The sequence below is a fragment of the Pristiophorus japonicus genome, unplaced genomic scaffold (assembly GCF_044704955.1).
Source record: "Pristiophorus japonicus isolate sPriJap1 unplaced genomic scaffold, sPriJap1.hap1 HAP1_SCAFFOLD_1247, whole genome shotgun sequence".
In the NCBI taxonomy this organism is placed as follows: domain Eukaryota; kingdom Metazoa; phylum Chordata; class Chondrichthyes; family Pristiophoridae; genus Pristiophorus; species Pristiophorus japonicus.
This window is the reverse complement of record NW_027250912.1, coordinates 50,539-69,160: the sequence shown is the minus strand read 5'-3', so window position 1 is coordinate 69,160 and position 18,622 is coordinate 50,539. Positions and strand designations below refer to the sequence as shown.

Here is an 18,622-nt window from a genome sequence, read left to right as displayed (position 1 = left end):
TGAGATGAGGAGAAACTTCTTCAGTCAGAGAGTTGTTAACCTGTGGAATTCACTGCCGCAGAGAGTTGTTGAGGCCAGTTCATTGGATATATTCAAGAGGGAGTTAGATATGCTAAGGGAATCAAGGGGTATGGAGAGAAAGCAGGAAAGGGGTACTGAGGTGAATGATCAGCCATGATCTTATTGAATGGTGGTGCAGGCTCGAAGGGCCGAATGGCCTACTCCTGCACCTATTTTCTATATTTCTATGTTTCAATGTTTCTTCCCCCTCTCTCTCCCCTCCCCCTCTCTCTCACTCCTTCCCCCTCTCTCTCCCCTCACCCTCTCTCTCCCCTCACACTCTCTCTTTCTCCCTGTCTCTACTTCTCGCCCCTCTCTCCCCTTCCTCTCTCTCTAGCTCCTTCCCCTCTCTCTCTCACCTCTTTCCCCTCGCTCCCCTTCCCTTTCTACCTTCACTCTCTCCCCATTCCTTCCCCTCTCTCTCCTTCCTCCTCTATCTTCCCTCTCTCTCCTGTCCCCACTCTCCACTCCCCACTCTCTCCACCCTCTCTTCCCTTCCCCTTCTGCCTTTTCACTCTCCCTTTCCCTCTCCCTCTTCCCTCCACTCCCCTCTCCCGCTCTCTTTTCCCTTTCTGTTTACATTCTCCCCTTCTCTCTCTCTCCCCTCCCTCTCTCTCCCCTTCCCCTCTCTCTCCCTCCTTCCACTCTCACTTTTCCCTTCCACTCTCTTTCCTGTTCCTTCCCCTGTGTTTCCTTGAGAAGGTGGCTCCATAGTTCAGGGGTTAGAGCACTGGTCCAGTAAACCTGGGGTCATGAGTTCAAATCTCACTGGGGCCTACTGAAAATTAGTTTAGTATTTAAATTCACCGTCAATTAACAAGGGCTTTAATTATAAATATTAAACAGCTCCGAGACCAACCCTGGAACAACAGGCTCCACTCTCATCTTCTCATCTCTCGATCCTTTCCCCATCACGACCCGTTCTACATCTTTTTACTCCTCTCTCCCTTTCCCACTATCTCGCTTTCCTCATCTCTCACTCTGTTGTGTATCTGTAAAGCATGTACTCCCATGTTCCACCACCAGGGAGCTCATCCCCTGAAGTCCCAAGTGATTCCATTGGGAGCACTGTGTATAAGTCGCCCCTAAGGCCTGTTCCTCACTCTGGAGAGTCTTAATAAAGACTGAGGTCACTGTTACTGTAACCTCCCTGTGTGCAGTCTCATCTGTGTTAGGAACACAATACACTCATTCCCCTCTCTGTCACTCCATCCCCTCCCCCCTCTCTCTGTCTCCCCTCCCCCTCTTTCCACTACCCACTCTCACCCCCTCTCTTCCCTTCCCCCTCTGCCTTTTCCGCTCCCCTTCACTCTCCCTCTTCCCTCACCGCCCCCCTCTTCCTCCTCTCTCTCTTTACCCTTTCTTTTCTGATTCTCCCCTTCTCCCTCTCTCTCCCCTTCCTTTCTCTCTCCCCTGCCCCTCCCTCTCTCACCTGACTGTCTCTCCCCTTCCCCACTCTTTCTCTCCCCTTCCCCTCTCTCTCCCCATCACCTTTCTCTCTCACTCATTCACCTATTTCCCTTCCCACCTCTCTCTCTCTCCCCTTCCCATCTCTCTCTCTCCCCTTCCCCCTCGCTCTCACTCATTCCACTCTCTCTTTTCCATTCCCCTCTCTTTCCTGCTCCTTCCCCTGTCTTTCTTGGAGCAGATGGCTCCATTGCTCAGGGGTGAGAGCACTGGTTGAGTAAACCAGGGGTCGTGGGTTCAAATCTCACTGGGGCCTACTCAAAATTATTTAAATATCTGTCTCTCATTCACTATCCTCTCACTACACCACTCTGTGCGAAATTAGTCTCATGCTCCATTTCCTGACTCTCTTGCTGTCACCCCTCATTCCTCCGCCCATTCCACAATCCCTCTCTTTCGCTTTGACTGGTTAGACTGACATCAGTAGTGGGGAAAATGTTGGAATGAACCATTGAGATTGAAATAGCAGTGCATTCGGAAAGCAGTGACAGGATCGGTCCAAGTCAGCATGGATTTATGAAAGGGAAATCATGCTTGAAAGGGAAATCATGCTTGATGAATCTTCTGGAATTTTTTGAGGATGTAACTAGTAGAGTGGACAAGGGAGAACCAGTGGATGTGGTGTATTTGGACTTTCAAAAGGCTTTTGACAAGGTCACACACAAGAGATTGGTGTGCAAAATTAAAGTGCATGGTATTGGGGGTAATGTACTGACGTGGATAGAGAACTGGTTGGCAGACAGGAAGCAGAGAGTCGGGATAAATGGGTCCTTTTCAGAATGGCAGGCAGTGACTAGTGGAGTGCCACAGGGCTCAGTGCTGGGACCCCAGCTCTTTACAATATACATTACGATTTGGATGAAGGGATTGAGTGTAATATCTCCAAGTTTGCAGATGACACTAAACTGGCTGGCGGTGTGAGCTGTGAGGAGGATGCTATGAGGCTGCAGGATGACTCAAAATTAGCTCAGTATTTAAATTGACCGTCAATTAACAAGGGATTTAATTATAAGTATTAAACAGCTCCGAGACTGACCCTGGAACAACAGGCTACACTCTCTCTCCATTTCCAAATCTCTCTCTTTCTTCCCCATCACGACCAGTTCTGCATCTTTTTACCCCTCTCTCCCTTTCCCGCGATCTCTCTTTCCACGTCTCTCACTCATTCCCCTCTCCCCACTTACCCCTCCCTCGCCTCACCCTCCCTCCCTCCTCCCTCTCTGCTCCCCTCCCTCCTCTCTCTTTTCCCTTTCATTTCAGATTCTCCCCTTCTCCCTCTCTCTACCCTTCCCCTTTCTCTCTCCCCTGCCTCCTCCCTCACTCTCTTTCCCAACTTTCTCCCATTCCCATCTCTCCCCTTCCCCCCACCCCTCTCTCTCACTCCTTCCCCATCACTCATCTTCACCTCTCTTTCACCTTGCTCAACTCCCTTCCCCATTGTCATGTATCTTACATTATTATATATAACTGTATCCTAACATGCTATACATGACTGTAATAAGACATGACCTGTAACCACCAGCATACCTTACCACCAGGGGTGCACTTGCAAGGGACAGGTATACAAGGACAGGTCTCAGGCAAGTGCAGCATTCCAGAGCTGTGATAGAAAGGTGCAGGTCCAGAGTGACCTTGACTTCACTACACGCCTCGTGTGAATCTGTACTGAGGGGACAGGACTTTACAGAGAGAGGGGAAGGGGAAAGAGAGGGGAAGGGGAAGGAGTAAGAGAGTGAGGAAAGGGGAGAGACGCGAATGGGAGAAAGTTGGGAAAGAGAGAGGGAGGAGAGGAGAGAATCTGAAATGAAAAGGAAAAGTGAGGGATGCGGAGAGGGGGAATGAGTGAGAGACAGGGAAAGTGAGATTGCGGGAAGAAGATGTGGAACATGTTGTGATGGGGAAGAAAGCTTGTTATTCCAGGGTTGGTTGCAGAGCTGTTCAATATTTATAACTGTTGTTAATTGATGGTAAATTTAAAGACTGAGCTAATTTTGAGTAGGCCTCAGTGAGATTTGAACTCACAACCCCTGGTTTACTAGACCAGTGCTCTAACCCCTGAGCTATGGAGCCACCTGTTTTGGGCAAGACAGCGGAAGGAGCAGGAAAGAGAGAGGAAGGGAAAAGAGAGAGTGGAATGAGTGAGAGAGAGGGGGAAGGGGAGAGAGAGTGGGGAAGGGGAGAGAGAGTTGGAGGAAGGAGTGAGAGAGGGAAGGGGAGAGAGAGGGAATGAGTGAGAGAGAGAGAGAGGGGAAGTGGAGAGAGAGGGAATGAGTGAGAGAGAGTGGGAAGGAGTGTGAGAGAGTGGGGAAGGGGAGAGAGAGTGTGGAACGGAGGGAGAGAGCGAAGGGGAGAGAGGGAAGGAGTGAGAGAGAGAGAGAGGGGAAGGGGAGAGAGAATGAAAGTAGAGAGGGAAGGGGAGAGAGGGGAAGGAGAGAGAGAGGAAGGAATGAGAGAGGGGGGGGAGATTGGGGAAGGGGAGATTGAGGGGGAAGGGGAGAGAGGGGAAGGAGAGAGAGAGGAAGGAATGAGAGAGGGGGGGGAGATTGGGGAAGGGGAGATTGAGGGGGAAGAGGAGAGAAAGGGGGAAGAGGAGAGAGGTGAAGAGAGGGGAATGAGTGAGAGACGGGGAAAGCGAGATCGCAGGAAGGGGAGAGAGAGGTAAAAAGGGTCATGATGGGGAACAGAGAAAGAAGCCTTTTGTATCACAGTCAGTCTCAGAGGTGTTTAATATTTAGAATTAAAGCCCTTGTTAATTGACAGCAAATTTAAATACTGAGCTAATTTTGAGTAGGCCCCAGCAAAATTTGAACCTACGATCCCTGGTTTACAAGACCAGTGCTCTAACCCCTGAGCTATGAAGCCACCTGCCCTGGGCTGTGGGTCATTCCCCAGTTAGTGCTGTGTGTTTGAAGAATGAGGAGGGGTCAGTGAAACACTCAGATTGTGTCTCATCCCCCAGACTCCTGCCTCCGTCTCTTCAATATTCACCTCTCAACATCGATATATCGGGTCTTTCACGTAGTAAAACATCCCAAGGCAACTCAGTCACACTCTGTCCCAATCTCTCTGTCTCTCTGTCTCTCTCTCTCTCTCTCAATCTCACTCTCTTTCTTTCTGTCTCTCACCGTCTAACTCTGTCTCTCGAGGGGGGAAGATAGAGCGGGGGAAGGGGAGAGAGGGAGAAGGGGAGAGAGGCAGGGGAATGGAAAATGTGGGGAGGATGCGAGTCTGATGGGAAAGGGGAGAGTGAGAGCGAGGGAAGGAGGGAAAGGGAGGGGAGTGGAGACTGGGGAGGTGAGGGAGAAGGAGAGGGAGGGGAGAGAGAGGAGGGGATAAAATGAAAAGGGAGAGGGGAAGGAGTGAGTGAGAGGGGAAGGAGAGGGGGGAGGGGAGAGAGAGAGGGAGAAGGGAAGCGAGAGAGGGGAAAGAGGAGAGAGAGAGGGTAAGGAGTTGGAAATAGAGGGGAAGGAGAAGGAGAGAGGGGAAGATGTGAGAGAGAGGGGGGAAGGGGAGAGAGGGGGAAGGAGAGAGGGGGAAGGGGAGAGAGTTGGAGGGGAGAGTCATTGAAAGCAGACATGCAGGTGCAGCAAGCAGTTCGGACGGCAAATGGTACGTTGGCCTTCATTGCAAGAGGGTCTGAGTACAGGAGCAAGGATGTCTTACTCCAGTTATACAGGGCACTGGTGAGACCACACCTGGAGTATTGTGTACAGTTTTGGTCTCCTAATCTGAGGAAGGACGTTCTTGCTATTGAGGGAGTGCAGCGAAGGTTCACCTGACTGATTCCCGGGATGGCTGGACTGTCATATGAGGACAGACTGGATCAACTGGGCCTTTATTCACTGGAGTTTAGAAGGATGAGAGGGGATCTCAGAGAAACATATAAGTTTCTGACGGGACTGGACAGGTTAGATGCGGGAAGAATGTTCCCGATGTTGGGGAAGTCCAGAACCAGGGGACACGATCTTAGGATAAGGGGTAGGCCATTTAGGACTGAGATGAGGAGAATCTTCTTCACTCAGAGAGTTGTTAACCTGTGGAATTCTCTACCACAGAGAGTTGTTGATGCCAGTTCATTGGATATATTCAAGAGGGAGTTAGATATGGCTCTTACGGCTGAAGGGATCAAGGGGTATGGAGAGAAAGCAGGAAAGGGGTACTGAGGTGAATGATCAGCCATGATCACATTGAATGGCGGTGCAGGCTCGAAAGGCCGAATGGCCTACTCCTGCACCTATTTTCTATGTTTCTATGTTTCTATATTGCCCCACCAACTTTCTCTCTCCCCTTCTACTCTCTCTTCCTGCCTGTCACCCTCTTCCCCCTCTCTCTCAGTCCCTTCCGCTCTCTCCCCTGTCTCACTCATTCCCCCTCTCTCCCCCCCTCTCCTTCACCTCTCTCTTTTCCCTTCTCCTCCCTCTCTCTGCCCTCCCCCCTCTCTCTCCCATTCCTCTCTCCCCTTCCCCCTCTCTCACTCCTTCCACTCTCTCTTTTCCCTTCCCCTCCCTTTCCTGCTCCTTCCCCGTTCTTTCACCAAGTATGTGGCTCCATAGCTCAGGGGTTAAAGCACTGGTTTTGTAAACCAGGGGTCGTGGGTTCAAATCTCAATGGGGCTTTTGCGTAATTAATTTAGTATTTAAATAACAAGGGTTTTAATTCTAAATAATAAACAACTACGAGACTGACCCTGGAACAACAGGACCCCCTCTCCTGTTCTCGTCTCTCTTGTGCTCTCTCTCCCCTTCCAAATCTCTCTCTCCCTTTCCTTTCCATGTCTCTCACTCATTCCTTTCTCCTCTCTCTTTTCCCTTTCCTTTCAGATTTTCCCCTTATTCCTCTCTGTTCCCTTCCCCTGCCTCCTCCCTCTCTCTCTTTCCCTACTTTCTCCCCTTCCCCTCTCTCTCTCTCGCTCCTTCCCCATCCTCTTCTTAACCTCTCTTTCAACTTCCCCCCCTCTCTCACTCCTTGCCCTCCCTCTCTCCCCTTCCTCTCCTTCTCTCCCTTTCACCTCTCTCTCTCTCACTCCTTCCACTCTCTCTCCCCTTCCCCTCTCTCTCTCTCCCCTTCCCCCTCTCTCTCACTCCTGCCACTCTCTCTTTTCCCTTCCCCTCTCTTTCCTGCTCCTTCCCCTGTCTTTCCCAGGGCAGGTGGTTCCATAGCTCAGGGGTTAGAGTACTGGTCTAGTAAAGCTGGGGTCGTGGGTTTAAATCTCACTGGGGCCTACGCAAATAAGCTCAATTGTTAAATTCATCGTCAATTAAAAGCAGCTTTAATTATAAATATTAATCATCTCCGAGACTGACCCTGGAAAAACTGGTTCCCCTCTCTCCTCTTCTTGTCTATCTGACACACTCTCTCCCCTTCCAAATCTCTGTCACCCTTCCCCCTCACAACCCATTCTACATCTTTTTACCCCTCCCTCCCTTTCCTGCTATCTCACTTTCCCCATCTCTCACTCATTCCACTCTCCCTCCTTCCCCTTCCCTTGTCACAGCCTCGCTCCTTCTCCCTCTCTCTCCCCTTCCCCTCTCTCTCACTCCTTCACCAGTAGTGGGGAAAATGTTGGAATCAATTATGAAAGATGAAATAGCAGCACATTTGGAAAGCAGTGACAGGATCGGTCCAAGTCAGCATGGATTTATGAAAGGGAAATCATGCTTGACAAATCTTCTGGAATTTTTTGAGGATGTAACTAGCAGAGTGGACAAGGGAGAACCAGTGCATGTGGTGTATTTGGACTTTCAAAAGGCTTTTGACAATGTCCCACAGAAGAGATTGGTGTGCAAAACCAAAGTACATGGTATTGGGGGTAATGTACTGACGTGGATAGAGAACTGCTTGGCAGACAGGAAGCAGAGAGTCGGGATAAATGGGTCCTTTTCAGAATGGCAGGCAGTGACTAGTGGAGTGCCGCAGGGCTCAGTGCTGGGACCCCAGCTCTTTACAATATACATTAACGATTGAGATGAAAGAATTGAGTGTAATATCTCCAAGTTTGCAGATGACACGAAACTGGGTGGCAGTATGAGCTGTGAGGAGGACACTATGAGGCTGCAGGGTGACTTGGACAGGTTCGGTGAGTGGGCAAATGCATGGCAGATGCAGTATAATGTGGATAAATGTGAGGTTATCCAGTTTGGGGGAAAAAACACAAAGACAGAATATTATCTGAATGGCGGCAGGCTAAGAAAAGGGGGAGGTGCAACGAGACCTGGGTGTCATGGTACATCAGTCATTGAAAGTTGGCATGCAGGTACAGCAGGCGGTGAAGAAGGCAAATGGTATGTTGGCCTTCATGGCTCGGTGATTTGAGTATAGGAGCAGGGAGGTCTTACTGCAGTTGTACAGGGCCTTGGTGAGGCCACACTTGGAATATTGTGTTCAGTTTTGGTCTCCTAATCTGAGGAAGGACATTCTTGCTATTGAGGGAGTGCAGCGAAGGTTCACCAGACTGATTCCCGGGATGGCAGGACTGACATATCAGGAGAGACTGGAGCAACTGGGCCTTTATTCACTGGAGTTTAGAAGGATGAGAGGGGATCTCATAGAAACGTATGAGATTCTGACGGGACGAGACAGGTTAGATGCGATTAGAATGTTCCCGATGTTGGGGAAGTCCAGAACCAGGGGACACAGTCTAAGGATAAGGGGTAAGCCATTTAGGACTGAGATGAGGAGAAACTTCTTCACTCAGAGAGTTGTTAACCTGTGGAATTCCCTGCCACAGAGAGTTGTTGAGGCCAGTTCATTGGATATATTTAAGAAGGAGTTAGATATGGCCCTTACTGCTAAAGGGATGAAGGTGTATGGAGAGAAAGCAGGAAAGGGATACTGAGGGAATAATTAGCCATGATCTTTTTGAATGGTGGTGCAGGCTCGAAGGGCCGAATGGCCTACTCCTGCACCTATTGTCTTTGTTTCTATGTTTCTATGTTTCTTCTCCCTCTCTCTCCCCTCCCCCTCTCTCTCACTCCTTCCCCCTCTCTCTCCCCTCCCCCTCTCTCTCCCCTCACCCTCTCTCTCCCCTCACCCTCTCTCTCCCCTTCCATACTCTCTCTCCCCTTCCCCTCCCTCTCTCTCCCCTCCCCCTCTCTCTCCCCTCACCCTCTCTCTCCCCTCACCCTCTCTCTCCCCTTCCATACTCTCTCTCCCCTTCCCCTCCCTCTCTTTCCCCTCCCCCCCACCTCTCTCCCCTTCCCCTCTCTCTTCCTCCCTGTCTCCACTTCCCTCCCCTCTCTCTAACTCCTTCCCCTCTCTCTCTCTCACCTCTTTCCCCTCTCTCCCCTTCCCTTTCTCCTTTCACTCTCTCCCCATTCCTTCCCCTCTCTCTTTTCCCTTCCCCTCTCTTTCCTGCTCCTTCCCCGATCTTTCCCAGAGCAGGTGGTTCAAATCTCATTGGGGCCTACTCAAAATTAAATATTTAAATATCTGACTGTCATTCATTATCCTCTCCCCGACCCACTATCTTCCCTCTTTCTGCCGCATCACTCACCCACTTTATCTCCTCTCTCTCTCTCTTTTCCCCTTCTCCCTCTCGCTCCTTCCCATTTCTCCTCTTCCTCTCTCTCCCCCATTCCACACACTTGCTCTCCGTCACCTCCCTCTCTTTCCCCACCCCCTTTCTCTCTCCCCTTCCCCTCTCTCTCCCTCCCTGTCTCCCCTTCCCCCTCTCTCTCAGTCCCTTCCGCGTTCTCCCCTTTCTCACATTCCCTCTCTCTCCCCTTAAGCTCTCTTTCCCCTTCCCCCGCTCTCTCTCCCTTGCCCCACTTACTTCATCCCAGTCTCCCCTTCCCCCTCTCTTTTGCTCATTCCCCACTCTCTCCCCTTCCGCCTCTCTCTCCCCATCCACTCTCTGTCTACCGGTTCCTTATCCCTCTTTCCCCTCCCCGTTTCTCTCTCTCTCCCCTTCCCCACTCTCTCCCATTCCCCCCCTCTCTCACTGCTTCCACTCTCTCTTTTTCCTTCCCCACTCTTTCATGCTCCTTCTCCTGTCTTTTTCAGAGCAGGTGGCTCCATAGCTCAGGGGTTAGAGCATTGGTCTTGTAAACCAGGGGTCGTGGATTCAAATCTCACTGGGACCTACTCAAAATTAGATCAGTATTTAAATTTGCTGTCAATTAACAAGTGCTTTAATTATAAATATTAAACAGCTCTGAGATCAACCCTCGAACAACAGGCTGCGCTCTCTCCTTCCAAATCTCTTTCTCCCTTCCCCATCAGGACGCGTTCTACATATTTTTACCCCTCTCTCCCTTTCCCACGATCTCGCTTTCCCCGTCTCTCACTCATTCCCCCCTCCCTCGCAACACCCTCTCTCCCTCCTCTCTCTCTCTCTTTTCCCTTTTCTTTCAGATCCTCTCCTTCGCCTCTCTCCCCTTCCCATCTCTCCCCTTCTCCTCTCTCTCTCACTCCTTCACCATCACTCCTCTTAACTTCTCTATCATCTTCCCCATCTCCCTCACTCCTTCGCCTCTCTCCCTCCCTTCCACACTCTCTCTCCCCTTCCCCTCCCACTCTTTCCCCTTCCCCTCTCTCCCCTTCTCCTCTCTCTCTCTCCCCTTCCTCTCCCAATCTCTCCTCTTCCTCTCCCACACTCTCCCCCTCCCCTCTCACTCACTCACTCCTTCCCCTCTCTCTCACTCCTTCCATTCTCTCTCCCTTTCCCCCACTCTCACTCCTTCCCCACTCTCTCCCCTTCCCCTCTCTCTCCCCTTCCCCCTCTCTCTCACTCCTTCCACTCTCTCTTTTCCCTTCCCCTCTCTTTCCTGCTCCTTCCACTGTCTTTAGCTGCACAGGTGGCTCCATAGCTCAGGGGTTAGAGCACTGGTCTTGTAAACCAGGGGTCGTGAGTTCAAATCTCATTGGGGCCCATCAAAATTAACTTAGCATTTAAATTCACTGTCAATTGACAAGGGTGTGGAAGTGTTAGAATATTATAACAGTTCCAAGACCATCCCTGGACCAAAAAGCCCCCTTCTTTTCTTTCCAGCTTCCCCATCATGTCCTGTTGTGCATCTTTTTAGTTATCTCACTTTACCCGTCTCTCACTCATTCATAGAAACATCAAAACGAGGAGCAGGAGTCGGCCATTCGGCCCTTCGAGCCTGCACCACCATTCAATATGATCGTTTCACTGACCCCTCCTCATTCTTCAAACACACAGCACTAACTGGGGAATGACCCAGAGTTCAGGGCAGGTGGCTCCATAGCTCAGGGGTTAGAGCACTGGTCTAGTAAACCAGGGGTCGTGGGTTCAAATCTCACTGGGGCCTACTCAAAATTAGCTCAGTATTTAAATTCACTGCAAGTTAACAAGGGGTTTAATTATAAATATTAAACACCTCTGAGACTGACTGTGATACAAAAGGTTCCCTGTTCTACATCTTTTTCCTGCGATCTCGCTTTCCCCATCTCTCACTCATTCCCCTCTCTTCACCTCTCTCCCCTTCCCCCTCTTCCCCCTCAATCTTCCCCCCTCTCTCTCACTCCTTCCTCTCTCTCCCCTTCCCTCTCTACTTTCGTTCTCTCTCTCCTTTCCCTCTCTCTCGTTCCTCCGCTATCTTCTCTCTCTCCCCCCTCCCCCTCTCTCTACTACCTACTCTCTCCTCTCGCTCCTTCCCTCTCTGCCTTTTCACTCTCTCTTTCCTCCCCTCCCACCCCACCCTCCTCTCTCGCTCTCTTTTCCCTTTCTTTTCAGATTCTCCCCTTCTCCCTCTCTCTCCCCTTCCTTTCTCTCACCCCTGCCTCCTCCCTCGCTCTTTTGCCTTCACATCTCTATCTCCCCTTCCCCTCTCTCTCTCTCTCACTCATTCCCTCTCTGTCCCCTTCCCTCTCTCCCTCCGTTCCCCACTCTCTCACACTCCTTCCCACTCTCTCTCACTCCTTCCAGTCTCTCTTTTCCCTTCCTCTCTCTTTCCTGCTCCTTCCCCTGTCGGTCCCAGAATAGGTGGCTCCATAGCTCAGGGGATAGAACACTGGTCTCGTAAACCAGGAGTCGTGAGTTCAAATCTCACTGGGGCCTCCTCAAAATTAGTTCAGTTTTTAAATTTACTGTCAGTTAACAAAGGTTATAAATATTAAACAGCTCTGCAACCGACCCTGGAATAACAAGTTTGCTTCCCCATCAGGACCTGTTCTACATCTTTTTCCCGCTATCTCACTTTCCCTGTCTCACACTCATTCCCCTCTCCCCCCTTCCCCCAATCTCACCTCACGCTCTCTCCCTCCTCCCTCTCCGCTCCCGTCACTTTTCCTTTTCATTTCAGATTCTCTCCTCTCGTCCCTCTCTCTTTCCCAACTTTCTCCCATTCCCGTCTCTCCCCTTTCCTCACTTTCTCACTCCTTCCCCTCCCTCTCTTTCCCCTTCCCCTCTCTGTATTTTCTTTTCAGATTCTCCCCTTCTCTCTCTCTCACTCCTTCCGCTCTCTCACTCCTTCCCCTCTCTCACCCCTTCCCCCTCTGTCTCCCCTTCCAGTCTCTCTCTCTTCCCCTCTCTCCCCTTCCCTCTGTAATTTCATTCTCTCCCCATTCCTTCTCCTCTCTCTCCTTCCCCCTCTATCTTCCCTCTCTCTATCCCCTCCTCCCCTCTCCACTATCCACTCTCTCACCCCCTCTGTCTTTTCACTCTCCCTTTCCCTCTCCCGTCCCGTCTCATTCCTCCCCTCCCCCACTCTCTCTCCCCTCCCCCACTCTCTCTCCCCTTCCCCTCTCTCTTCCTCGCTGTCTTCCCTTCCCCCTCTCTCTCACTCCTTCCACTGACGTGGATAGAGAACTGGTTGGCAGACAGGAAGCAGAGTCGGGAATAAACGGGTCCTTTTCAGAATGGCAGGAGTGCCGCAGGGCTCAGTGCTGGGACCCCAGCTATTTACAATATACATCAATGATTTAGATGAAGGAATTGAGTGTAATATCTCCAAGTTTGCAGATGACACTAAGCTGGGTGGCGGTGTGAGCTGTGAGGGGGACGCTAAGAGGCTGCAGGGTGACTTGGACAGGTTAGGTGAGTGGGCAAATGCATGGCAGATGCAGTATAATGTGGATAAATGTGAGGTTATCCACACTGGGGGCAAAAACGCAAAGACAGAATATTATCTGAATGGTGACAGATTAGGAAAAGGGGAGGTGCAACGAGACCTGGGTGTCATGGTACATCAGTCATTGAAAGTGGGCATACAGGTACAGCAGGCGGTGAAGAAGGAAAATGGTATGTTGGCCTTCATAGCGAGGGGCTTTGAGTATAGGAGCAGGGAGGTCTTACTGCAGTTGTACAGGGCCTTGGTGAGGCCTCACCTGGAATATTGTGTTCAGTTTTGGTCTCCTAATCTGAGGAAGGACATTCTTGCTATTGAGGGAGTGTAGCGAAAGTTCAACAGACTGATTCCCGGGATGACTGCACTGACATATGAGGAGAGACTGGATCAACTGGGCCTTTATATATTTGAGTTTAGAAGGATGAGAGTGGATCTCATAGAAACATACAAGATTCTGACGGGACGGGACAGGTTAGATGCGGGTAGATTGTTCACGATGTTGGGGAAGTCCAGAACCAGGAGATACAGTTTTAGGATAAGGGGTAGGCCATTTAGGACTGAGATGAGGAGAAACTTCTTCATTCAGAGAGTTGTGAACATGTGGAATTCCTGACTGCAGAGAGTTGTTGAGGCCAGTTCATTGGATATATTCAAGAGGGAGTTAGATATGGCCCTTATGGTAAAAGGGATCAAGGAGTATGGAGAAATAGCAGGAAAGGGGTACTGAGGGAATGATCAGCCATGAATCATATTGAATGATGGTGCAGGCTCGAATGGCCTACTCCTGCACCTATTTTCTATGTTTCCCCTCTCTTTCCCCTTCCCCCTCTCCCTCTCTCTTTTCTTCTTCTCCTCTCTTTCCTGCTCCTTCCCCTGTCTTTCCAAGAACAGTTGGCTCCATAGCTCAGGGGTTAGAGCACTGATCTAGTAAACCAAGGCTCGTGAGATCAAATCTCACTTATGTATTGTCATAATTCATTTAGTATTTAATTTCCCATCTCTAATTCATTGTTCTCTCTTCCGCCTCTGCCTCTCCACTCTCACGCCCCCTCCTGGCTGTCTCTTCCTTTTCAGATTCTCCGCTTCTCACTCTCTCACTCCATCCCCCCTCTCTCCCCTTCCCCCTCTCTCTCACTTCCCTCGCTAACTTCATTCTCTCCATTCTCCTTCCTCCTCTAGCTTCCCTCTCTCTATCCAATCCCCCACTCTCTGAACCCCTCTGCCCTTTCCCTCTCCCGTCCCCTCTCTTTCCTGCCCTCCCCACCCCAACTTTCTCTCCCTATCCCCTCTCTCTTCCTCCCTCTCTCCCCTCCCCTCTCTCCCACTCCTTCCCCTCTCTCTCCACCCCTTCCAAGCTCTCTTTCTCCCCTTCCCGTCCGTCTCTCTCCCCTCACCCATACTACATCTTTTTACCCCTCTCTCCCTTTCCCGCTATCTCTCTTTACATAGAAACATAGAAAATAGGTGCAGGAGCAGGCCATTCAGCCCTTCTAGCCTGCACCGCCATTCAATGAGTTAATGGCTGAACATGAAACTTCAGTACCCCCTTCCTGCTTTCTCGCCATACCCCTTGATCCCCCTAGTAGTAAGGACTTCATCTAACTCTCTTTTGAATATATTTAGTGAATTGGCCTCAACTACTTTCTGTGGTAGAGAATTCCACAGGTTCACCACTCTCTGAGTGAAGAAGTTTCTCCTCATCTCGGTCCTAAATGGCTTACCCCTTATCCTTAGACTGTGACCCCTGGTTCTGGACTTCCCCAACATCGTGAACAATCTACCCGCATCTAACCTGTCCAGTCCCATCAGAATCTTGTATGTTTCTTTGAGATCCACTCTCATCCTTCTAAACTCAAATATATAAAGGCCCAGTCGATCCAGTCTCTCCTCATATGTCAGTGCAGTCATCCCGGGAATCAGTCTGGTGAACCTTCGCTGCACTCCCTCAATAGCAAGAATGTCCTTCCTCAAGTTAGGAGACCAAAACTGTATACAATACTCCAGGTGTGGCCTCACCAAGGCCCTGTACAACTGTAGTAACACCTCCCTGCCCCTGTACTCAAATCCTCTCGCTATGAAGGCCAACATGCCATTTGCTTTCTTAACTGCCTACTGTACCTGCATGCCAACCTTCAATGACTGATGTACCATGACACCCAGGTCTCGTTGCACCTTCCCTTTTCCTAATCTGTCACCATTCAGATAATAGTCTGTCTCTCTGTTTTTATCACCAAAGTGGATAACCTCACATTTATTCACATTATACTTCATCTGCCATGCATTTGCCCACTCACCTAACCTATCCAAGTCACTCTGCAGCCTCATAGCATTCTCCTCGCAGCTCACACTGCCACCCAACTTAGTGTCATCTGCAAATTTGGAGATACTACATTTAGTCCCCTTGTCAAAATCATTAATGTACAGTGTAAACAGCTGGGGCCCCAGCACAGAACCCTGCGGTACCCCGCTAGTCACTGCCTGCCATTCTGAAAAGTACCCATTTACTCCTACTCTTTGCTTCCTGTCTGCCAACCAGTTCTCAATCCACGTCAGCACACAACCCCCAGTCCCATGTGCTTTAACTTTGCACATTAATCTCTTGTGTGGGACCTTGTCGAAAGCCTTCTGAAAGTCCAAATACACCTCATCAACTGGTTCCCCATTGTCCACTCTACTGGAAACATCCTCAAAAAATTCCAGAAGATTTGTCAAGCATGATTTCCCTTTCACAAATCCATGCTGACTTGGACCTATCATGTCACCATTTTCCAAATGCACTGCTATGACATCCTTAATAATTGATTTCATCATTTTACCCACTACCGATGTCAGGCTGACCGGTCTATAATTCCCTGTTTTCCCTCTCCTTCCTTTTTTAAAAAGTGGGGTTACATTGGCTACCCTCCACTCCATAGGAACTGATCCAGAGTCAATGGAATGTTGGAAAATGACTGTCAATGCATCCGCTATTTCCAAGGCCACCTCCTTAAGTACTCTGGGATGCAGTCCATCAGGCCCTGGGAATTGTTGGCCTTCATAGCTAAGGAACTTGAGTATAGGAGCAGGGAGGTCTTACTGCAGTTGTACAGGGCCTTGGTGAGGCCTCACCTGGAATATTGTGTTCAGTTTTGGTCTCCTAATCTGAGGAAGGACATTCTTGCTTTTGAGGGAGTGCAGCGAAGGTTCACCAGACTGATTCCCGGGATGGCTGGACTGACATATGAGGAGAGACTGGATCAACTGGGCCTTTATTCACTGGAGTTTAGAAGGATGAGAGGGGATCTCATAGAAACTCATAAGATTATGATGGGACGGGACAGGTTAGATGTGGGAAGAATGATTCTGATGTTGGGGAAGTCCAGAACCAGGGGACACAGTCTTAGGATAAGGGGTAGGCCATTTAGGACTGAGATGAGGAGAAACTTCTTCACCCAGAGAGTTGTTAACCTGTGGAATTCCCTGCCGCAGAGAGTTGTTGAGGCCAGTTCATTGGATATATTCAAGAGGGAGTTAGATATGGTCCTTATGGCTAAAGGGATGAAGGAGTATGGAGAGAAAGCAGGAAAGGGGTACTGAGGGAATGATCAGCCATGATCTTATTGAATGGAGGTGCAGGCTCGAAGGGCCGAATGGCCTACTCCTGCACCTATTTTCTATGTCTCTATGTTTCTTCCCCCTCTCTCTCTCCTGTCCCCCTCTCTCTCACTCCTTCCCCCTCTCTCTCCCCTCACACTCTCTCTCCCCTTCCCCACCCTCTATTTCCCCTCCCCCTCTCTCTCGCCTTCCCCTCACTCTTCCTCCCTGTCTCCACTTCACTCCCCTCTCTTTCACTCCTTCCCCTCTCTCTAACTCATTCCCCTCTCTCTCACCTCTTTCCCCTCTCTCTCACCTCTTTCCCCTCTCTCCCCTTCCCTTTCTCCTTTCATTCTCTCCCCATTCCTTCCCCTCTCTCTCCTTCCTCCTCTATCTTCCCTCTCTCTCCTGGCCTCACTCTCCACTACCCACACTCTCTGCACCCTCTCTCCCCTTCCCCCTCTGCCTTTTCACTCTCCCTTTCTCTCTCCCTCTACCCTTTCCTCCCCTCTCTTCCTCCTCTCCCTCTCTCTTTTCCCTTTCTGCTTACATTCTCCCCTTCTCCCTCTCCCCTTCCTTTCTCTCGCCCCTGCCTCCTCCCTCTCTCCCCTTTCCCTCTCTTGCTCCCCTTCCCCCTCTCTCTCTCTCCCCTTCCCCTCTCTCTCTCTCTCCCCTTCCCACCTCTCTCTCTCTCTCCCCTTTCCCTCTCTTGCTCCCCTTCCCCCTCTCTCTCTCTCCCCTTCCCCTCTCTCTCTCTCCCCTTCCCCTCTCTCTCTCTCCCCTTCCCCTCTCACTCTCCCCTTCCCCCTCTCTCTCTCTCTCCCCTTCCCCTCTCACTCTCTCCCCTTCCCCTCTCACTCTCCCCTTCCCCCCTCTCTCTCTCTCTCTTCCCTTCCCCTCTCACTCTCCCCTTCCCCCTCTCTCTCTCTCCCCTTCCCCTCTCTCTCTCTCCCCTTCCCCTCTCACGCTCCTCTTCCCCCCTCTCTCTCTCTCTCCCCTTCCCCTCTCTCTCACTCCTTCCACTCTCTCTTTTCCCTTCCCCTCTCTTTCCTGCTCCTTCCCCTGTATTTCTTAGAGCAGGTGGCTCCATAGCTCAGGGGTTAGAGCGCTGGTTTAGTAAACCAGTGGTTGTGAGTTCAAATCTCCCTGGGATTTGCTCAAAATTAGCTCAGTATTTAAATTTGCCATCAATTAACAAGGGCTTTAATTGTAAATATTAAACAGCTCTGAAACTGACGCTGGAACAACAGGCTCCCCTCTCCTCTTCTTGTCTGTATTGCACTCTCTTTCCCCTTCCCCATCTTTCTACCACTCTCTCCCTTTCCCACAATCTCACTTCCCCCGTCTCAAACTCATTCCCCTTTCTCTCTCTCTCTTTTCCCTTTTCTTTCAGATCCTCTCCTTCGCCTCTCTCCCCTTCCCATCTCTCCCCTTCCCCTCTCTCTCTCACTCCTTCGCCTCTCTCCCTCCCTTCCACACTCTCTCTCCCTTCCCCTCCCACTCTTTCCCCTTCCACTCTCTCCCCTTCTCCTCTCTCTCTTTCCTCTTCCTCTCCCAATCTCTCCCCTTCCCCTCCCACACTCTCCCCCTCCCCTCTCACTCACTCCTTCCCCTCTCTCTCACTCCTTCCACTCTCTCTCCCCTTCTCTCACTCTTTCCCCACTCTCTCCCCTTCCCCTCTCGCTCTCTCCCCTTCCCTCCCTCTCTCACTCCTTCCACTCTCTCGTTTCCCTCCCCCTCTCTTTCCTGCTCCTTCCCCTGTTTTTCCCAGAGCAGGTGGCTCCCTAGTTCAGGTGTTAGAGCACCCGTCTCTCATTCATTATCCTCTCCCTCACTCACTCTCTTGTCCCTCTGCCTCTTCACTCACTCACTCACTCCCTCCTGTTTCTCAAAATTAACTCAGTATTTAAGTTCATTGTCCATTGACAAGGGCTTGGAAGTATTATAATATTAAACAGTTCCTGGACCAAAGAGCGCATCATTCCAGCTTCCCCATCACGACCTGTTGAACATCTTTTTAGCTATCTCGCTTTACCCGTCTCTCCCTCATTCATCGAAACATTGAAAATCGGAGCATGAGTCGGCCATTTGGCCCTTCGAGCCTGCACCACCATTCAATATGATCATGGCTGATCCTCTATCTCAACACCATATTCCCACTTTCTCCCCATACCCCTTGATACCTTTTGTGTCTAGAAATCTATCTGTCTCCCTCTTAAATATATTGACTTGGCCTCTCACTGGGGCCTTCTCAAAGTTAGCTCAGTATTTAAGTTCACTGTCAATTAACAAGGGCTTTAATTATAAATATTGAACACCTCTGAGACTGACTGTGATACAAAAGGCTCTCTGTTCCCCATCACAACCCGTTCTACATCTTTTTACCTCTCTCTCCCTTTCCTGCGATCTCGCTTTCCCCATCTCTCACTCATTCCCCTCTCTTCACCTCCCTCCCCTTCCCCCGCTCTCTCCTCTTCCCCCTCAATCTTCCC

The 18,622-nt window shown here is 50.4% G+C and overlaps 8 non-coding genes across 8 annotated transcripts; 6 read left to right on the top strand and 2 right to left on the bottom strand.

Moving 5' to 3' along the window:
* The first annotated feature begins 1,710 nt into the window (after nt 1-1,710).
* trnat-agu (transfer RNA threonine (anticodon AGU)) lies at nt 1,711-1,783 on the top strand. The gene has a single exon. It is a non-coding gene; the product is annotated as a tRNA-Thr (tRNA).
* Nucleotides 1,784-3,524: 1,741 nt separating this feature from the next.
* trnat-agu (transfer RNA threonine (anticodon AGU)) lies at nt 3,525-3,597 on the bottom strand. Its single transcript has one exon. It is a non-coding gene; the product is annotated as a tRNA-Thr (tRNA).
* Nucleotides 3,598-4,316: 719 nt separating this feature from the next.
* Nucleotides 4,317-4,389, bottom strand: trnat-ugu (transfer RNA threonine (anticodon UGU)). Its single transcript has one exon. It is a non-coding gene; the product is annotated as a tRNA-Thr (tRNA).
* Nucleotides 4,390-9,535: 5,146 nt separating this feature from the next.
* Nucleotides 9,536-9,608, top strand: trnat-ugu (transfer RNA threonine (anticodon UGU)). Its single transcript has one exon. It is a non-coding gene; the product is annotated as a tRNA-Thr (tRNA).
* A 716-nt stretch (nt 9,609-10,324) lies between these two features.
* On the top strand, nt 10,325-10,397 carry trnat-ugu (transfer RNA threonine (anticodon UGU)). Its single transcript has one exon. It is a non-coding gene; the product is annotated as a tRNA-Thr (tRNA).
* A 329-nt stretch (nt 10,398-10,726) lies between these two features.
* Nucleotides 10,727-10,799, top strand: trnat-agu (transfer RNA threonine (anticodon AGU)). The gene has a single exon. It is a non-coding gene; the product is annotated as a tRNA-Thr (tRNA).
* A 676-nt stretch (nt 10,800-11,475) lies between these two features.
* On the top strand, nt 11,476-11,548 carry trnat-cgu (transfer RNA threonine (anticodon CGU)). The gene has a single exon. It is a non-coding gene; the product is annotated as a tRNA-Thr (tRNA).
* A 5,664-nt stretch (nt 11,549-17,212) lies between these two features.
* On the top strand, nt 17,213-17,285 carry trnat-agu (transfer RNA threonine (anticodon AGU)). Its single transcript has one exon. It is a non-coding gene; the product is annotated as a tRNA-Thr (tRNA).
* The last annotated feature ends 1,337 nt before the right edge of the window (nt 17,286-18,622 follow it).